Below are 7104 nucleotides of genomic sequence, written 5' to 3'. Positions count from 1 at the left end.
GGCACCAGATCAAGCTTTTCAGAACTTTCTCTTTACATTAGAAATATTATCAATGTTATGGTATCCAAAGTCTTATTGAAGAAGAAAAGGATGTTAAAATTGTTTTGGAAGGAACTTATCCCTGATGGCGTTGCATAACAGATGACAGGAAGTATTGACCCTCAGGAACCAATTTATTTTGGAGATCTGTTTGGGAGAAAATTCACTGAGTGAAGGTCCACTGTTAAAATAAAAATATTTTTAGAAGCCATAAAATGTCTACAGAAGAACTCTTGCAGTTCTGCTATTAATTTCAAAAAAAGCTTGTAAATAGAAAACACTAGAAACAGAAATTTTAAATGTTGATTATTTTAAACAGAGAATGTGAAAGAAAACTTTCTGAGCTTTTTTTTCTCCATTTGTGAGACTCACAAGGAAAATTATGTGATCCAAAGTGTAAGATGAGATGCATTATTGGGGTATCAGTTAGAGGATATTCAAATAATGATTTTCACAAAATTGGTAGGTTAACAGCCTCTTTTGACATGATCATATTTTGCTGTTTAAAGCCTGCCTGTACATAATGATATACTCAGTTCATATGACTGACAATGGTTATTTCCTTCCTTTAAAATCTATGCAAATAGTTTGACAAGAAAAGAAATAAATTAATTCATACTTTCTGTCACTGATCATGAAAAACAGGCTGCAAATATATAAGTAATATCCTATCGGATAATCCAGCTTAGATTTTTGGACTGTTTCCATGGACTATATTGCTGGAATTAACTGTGCTTCTATTCAGAAATTACCCACATATGCTTCCACTTTTTACCCTTTTATTTCTTCAGTTAATGTCTAAAAATTATGGAACTTGAACTTTAGATTTTGGAAATACTCATTGTAGAGGTTCCTTTGATTCTCCTTCTGTTTGGTATTCCTTTTTCTTTCTACAATTGTTGTCCACGTTCAGTGCTGTTTAAACTTTTACATTGTATATATTAACTTTAGTAAATTGAGAATCTCAAGGACAGAGAGCCAAGACAGGGATAAAAAGCTGAGTCATTGGTGTTTAGTGGCATGCTGAGGTCCTGTGACATCCAAAGCTTCAGCAAGGGTATGGCAGGTGTGATGCAGGAATTAGACACCCATGCCAGTCTGGATCATCAGCAAGAGGCTAGGCAGGGGTCCTCAAGGTAGCTGAAATGTCAGTAGGCAGGTGAATTTAAAGAATTAAATCCAGCCCTGACATTTTACTGAGTGCAAAATCTCACTTCATGAATTCATAGAATTATATTGGGGGGAAAGGGACCTTAAAAATCATCCCATCCCACCTCTCTCATAGGGACACCTTCCACTGTCCCAGGCTGCTCCCAGCCCCAGTGTCCAACCTGGCCTTGGGCACTGCCAGGGATCCAGGGGCAGCCACAGCTGCTCTGGGCACCCTGTGCCAGGGCCTGCCCACCCTCACAGGGAACAATTCCTCATTCCCAATATCCTATCCAGCCCTGCCCTCTGGCACTGGGAGCCATTCCCTGTGTCCTGTCCCTCCAGCCCCTTGCAATTGTCTCTCTCCATCTTTCCTGCAGCTCCTTCAGGCCCTGCAAGGCCACCCTGAGCTCAGCCCAAAGCTTCTCCTGTGCAGGTGAACAATCCCAGCTGTGCCAGCCTTTGCTCCCAGCAGAGCTGCTCCATCCTCTGCTCATCCTGGTGCCTCCTCTGGGCTCTCTGCAGCAGCTCCAGGTCCTGGCTGTGCTGGTCCCAGGGCTGGGGCAGCTCTGCAGGTGGGGTCTCACCTGAGGGGCAGAGGGGCAGAATCCCCTCCCCTGCTGCCCACGCTGGGCTCAGCCCAGGGCAGGGTTTGGGGCCCCAGCACACGGCCAGGGCCTCTCCCAGCTCTGCCCCACAGCTCCCCCAGGGTCTCTGCCAGGGCTGCTCCAGCTGCTCAGCCCCAGCCTGGACTGATCCCAGGGGCTGCCCTGATCCAGGTGCAGAACCTTTGCACTGGGTAGAGCAACTTGCTGCCCTGCATGGTTTCTTGAGCCAGAAAGAGCAATTCCAGCTCTGCTCACAAAGTCAAATTATTGAGAATATAAATCTGGACCAAGTCCCATTTTTATTGTCAATCCCTTTTTTTTGGTGGATAATTTCAACATGTTTCTATTAAGAGTAATTCACATCATCATTGTTCTTCTGAGTTTTTTTCTAAGGACATCTGGGCTGCTTTCCTGTATTTTGTCTGCAGCTTTCTGTTTATAAACCCCTTGTTTTGGCTTGAACTGCAAGGTTGGGTCACCTGCGCTCCGCTGAAAGTAGAGCCACCAGGAGTTAATTAGGATGAACTTCTCTGGGATGAGCTCAAGGCATGTGTATTTAAAACTTTGTGACATAAGCAAAAGAGCAGCACAATTCCTATGGTATGAGCAGCCCCTTTTCTACTTATGCTGCTTCAGCACTTTTTGATTAGTTGGCTTTGTTTTCCTATCTAAATCCTAACCCTCCAGACTGTTTTCCGTAGCCACAGGCATGATTCCATCTGAACTGTGCTTTTCTGTCTTTCAGTCAGACAGCCAGAACGCCATTAGAACCTGATGCCACAGCCACGTTAAGGAAATTGCTCTCTAATCCACCTAAATGCTTTAACCCACTGGATGAAATAAGAACTAAATGCATTCGCAACTATTTAGCAGTGACCATATCTGGAGAGAAAGTGACTCAAAGATGGAGAGACATCTCCCTAAGAGCTCTGGAGTTTGCTCCCTGCTGAGGTGAGGGGATTTTTGGAGATCCCTCTCACTCCACAGGCATAGCAGGAAATGGTCCCCCCCAGTTAATTTAGTACTTACTCAAGTACTTCCCTTATTTTGTTTCCAGAGAAATGGAGGTACATTCCACCATCTGAGTTCATTCTCTTGATTTCAGGTTATTATTGATATGCAGAAAGGATATTTTATATGAAATAAAGCTATTTAATATCAACCAAAAAACAGTCTCCTGGTTTCCTATTACAAGTACTTTGCTCTGAGTTTTTGTACACACAAGCTCTTTCTCAAAATGAGAAAAATTGTTTCCGTTCTGGAGAACTATTCTGACAACTTACTGAATTAAATAAAACTGGGATCTACATTAAATGAACTAAATGTTTTAAATTGAACTATTTTATTTGCTAACGTGTGACACTGCCAATGTGTTTGCTTTGCTAACTGGGATTTCTGTTCTCTGTTATAGAATATCAAGCCTGATACTGTAATTTTCCAAAGGTTCTCTGGGTATCGAACTAAGTTTCCATTGATTCTGAATTGTCTCTATGATAAAACAGAGATGTTATTAAAGTATTTTCTTGATGGAAGAAGATACCTGTCACTATTTTTCACTGCAGTCATTCTTGAAAAATTGCTATGCTTCTTGTTCTATCTAATCTGGCTATAATTAATATTCCATAATGTGTAGGAAACCAAAATACCTTTGCTAACAGCTGGATAGTGTGTACCTAAATTTCTGCCATCTGGTCCTACAGTCTTGGCTAACACAGGGGGCTGAACTTATCACAAAGTCAATATTCAATAAAAATACAAATTAGGAGGGCTGGTGAGCAGAAGAGTAAAGGGAAAGATTAAATGCATATAGTAAGGAGATGGAATTTTACAGTTAATTCTTCACCTAAAACACTTTCTCATTGTGTCTTTATACAGCACCTCAAACAAGAAGCTGAACTATTTGAGTATGCTAATGATTTAAATGTTAATCAATATCCTATCTCTGCCCTCTGCCCTCTCTGCCCATCAGTGGAATTGTGCCCAGATTCCTTCCCTGACATCCCACCTCTGCTTCCAGCTGGCCCTGCTGTTCTTGTTGCCTGGATACAAGTGGAGTATGTGGAGGAGTGCTCCTGAGCTGCTGTGGGATGGCCCTTTATCACTGGGATTTATCCATGGATTAGCTGGGAAAATGGCTCAGCCTTTTGTGCAGACACCCAAAGGGGCAGAGCTCGACTGAGCTGCTCCCACGAGGGGCCTTGCTCTCCTCTTTCAAACCAGCAAGCTGATGCTTTCCTGCCATTGCCAGCAATCTACTGGAAAGAATTATCCAACTCCCAGCAGTGTTAATCTCCAGTGGATTTATGCACATTGCTCATAAATTCCTTTGGGATAGCGGAGCACCCTTTTCCCAGACCTGTATTTTCTCCCAAATTCTCTTTGACAATGGGAAGAAATGAGGACCAACCAAGATGGAGAGGAACTGTTGCAACAGAAAAGCTTGGACCAGGATATTTCCTCTTGCCTTCCCAAACAAAGACTGTGTTGGAGTCCATCTTGACGGGCCAACAGGGATCTCACAGGCTCTCGCTCTCTTCATTGCCCATACTAGCACAATTTCCCAATTTAATACCTTGGGGAATGCTCAGATCTTGTTGTGCTGCAAGGATACCCAGAACTCTGTGGGATCAAAGTTACCAGTGAGGGTGTTTATTTTCTGAAATTTTCCTAATCTATGAGAATTGCAACCATTTTCTGTCACTTTGAGAGCAGGATGGTCAGAAGACTTACACAGCAGGGTGTTCCTGAAGTTTTTCTAGCTGAAAGGAAATGCCAGATTTTATCACTAGTGAGGAGAGTGTCCATTCTGGTTTCTTCTCTCTACTGTTTGACACTTCCTAGCATAGAAGAAAATATTTATTTACCAAGGGTAATAAGGACTAGTGATCAAAGTGGCAAAAAAGGTGTGTTTTCCATATTTTATTCCACGTTCAGGATCTCAGATCATAACAAAGTTTTGTCGTGGCAGCTGATAAAAGGCATATTTTTTAGACAATATAGTGGTAAGAAGCTCATCCCTAAGTAGCAAAATGCAAATTTACTTTGTTCTTATATTTAATCTTTGTGAGGATTCATAAAAACTGAGTTTTTCCAATGTGATTTTTATATAAGGAGCAGTTAGGTTAATGTGTTGGGCCTATTTGTTTCTCTGGAACAATAGAACAGTTTAAAAACACAAATAGCAAAAAATGCATGTTACGCATTATGATACTTTAAAAGCTGCCACTAATTTGTGTAAGTTCTATTGTTATTCCATAAAAAGCAGTGCTGTTTAAAATAAGTCAGACAAGGGAAGGCTTTCTCACAGAAACTCATTACATCACAGTCTGTTAAAAACAGTCACATTTTGCCTTGTAGTGTTTTCTCCTAATTCTCAAAGCCAAGAGGACCACACAATCATAGGCTGGCTTTGTATGATTACACAGAAAGAGTATTTAAGCATTAGGAACTTTAATTATGCAGAAGCTTTACTGAGGGATTTTAAATAAAAGATTTGTGCACATTATATTACAATGAGCAAAGTAAATATATTTATAGCAGTTCTATGAAATATTGCTGCACCGACAGGGCAATTCAATCAATAACAATAAATGTTTTGGGTTTCTTAATTCCTCAGATACCAGAATTTGTCAATCTCTGCTAGCTCCATGTAACTTTTCAGAATTTCACAGAAAGATTATGTGGTGTTTCCTTCACTGCCTTAGGAGCCCTGACTACAGCAGAACTGTTGGTGCAGGTAAGTGGCCACATCTGTTTCAGTCTGGTTCTCCATCACCTGCAGCCCACAGTGAGGTGCCAGATGTTCTGCTCAGCTGGGTAAGACCTGCTTAGCAGCTCAAAAACATTTTGAAAAGCAAAAAGATACCAAAAAAAAGGTCTTGACTCTCACTTCTGAAAAAGTCCCACAGCTTCTTATATATCCCACAGGTGTGTTTTCTGTTGCCTTTCCTATAATTTAAAAAGGCCATTTAAGAAGGCCTCTTAGCTGGACTTGTAACCAAGGCAACAGTTACAATATTTTGAGTCCCAGCTTTTATGGATGGACTCAAAATCTGACCAAAAAAAAAAAAAAGTGCTGCTTATTTTAATTTTGGGGATCACAATAAAGATATGATTGCAACAGGCAACAATTTAGAAACAATAGATGCAAGGCTCTGGGGGTGAAGAGAGTGCCACCTTGAAACACTTCAGAGTTCACATCACAGTCCCTTTTAAGCCCCTGTCTCTTGAAATTTAAATATAAGTAACCTGTATGTGCTTCAATCCTAGTTCAGCAATTTATTGATTGTCATTTAAATGTTGCTGTGTGTCCCTTTGTAAGATGCATTAGGTGTCATTAAACAGAAGTTCTGTGTGTGAAATCCTGTGTCCATTAGCTGGGTGAGAAAAATACATTTATTTCTAGTGAGATTTTCAGGTTTACTAAATGGTGTGAATTTCCATATGTGCTCTTACCTTTTGCATTTGGCCATTTGAAATTTAGGTCTGTATAATGAGGAATGATTGATCCACAGTTGTCTGGCATTCTGAGCAACTACAATGAGTTAGCAAGCAACATTTATTTAAAAACTTTATCTCATACATTCTAAAAAGAGACAAAAAGTATATGACGTATAAGACAGAGAGAGACAATTGCCAAGGGCTGGAGGGACAGGACACAGGGAATGGCTCCCAGTGCCAGAGGGCAGGGCTGGATGGGATACTGGGAATGAGGAATTGTTCCCTGGCAGGGTGGGCAGGGATGGGATACTGGGAATGAGGAATTGTTCCCTGTGAGGGTGGGCAGGCCCTGGCACAGGGTGCCCAGAGCAGCTGTGGCTGCCCCTGGATCCCTGGCAGTGCCCAAGACCAGGTTGGACACTGGGGCTGGGAGAAGCCTGGGACAGTGGAAGGTGTCCCTGCCATGGCAGGGGGTGGAATGAGAAGAATTTCAAGGTCCTTCAAACCCAAATCATTCCATGATTCTCCTCAATGATTCTAAGATATTACAATTTAATATATTGCAGCTATATTTAATAATATTGCATCGTATATGCATGATTTAATATATTGCATCTTATTGCAGATTGAAGTTTAATAAGCACTGACACTATTTCCCACATGCCTTTCAGAGAGGAGTCTTGTGTCCCAAATCCATTGATTTGGCAGGTAGGTCTGGAGGAACAAGGAGGGGCACACTTGGTTTCTTAAATGCCTTGACTGTGGCCTATGAAACTATTTTTGGCTAAACTATTTGTTAGGTTGTTTGAGTGCTGTCATTCACAAAGAATGACCACAGCACTACAGTTTGTTCCTGTCCCTCATAAAA

The sequence above is a fragment of the Passer domesticus genome, chromosome 12 (assembly GCF_036417665.1).
Source record: "Passer domesticus isolate bPasDom1 chromosome 12, bPasDom1.hap1, whole genome shotgun sequence".
Taxonomy (NCBI): domain Eukaryota; kingdom Metazoa; phylum Chordata; class Aves; order Passeriformes; family Passeridae; genus Passer; species Passer domesticus.
Note: the sequence above shows the minus strand (reverse complement) of the source record.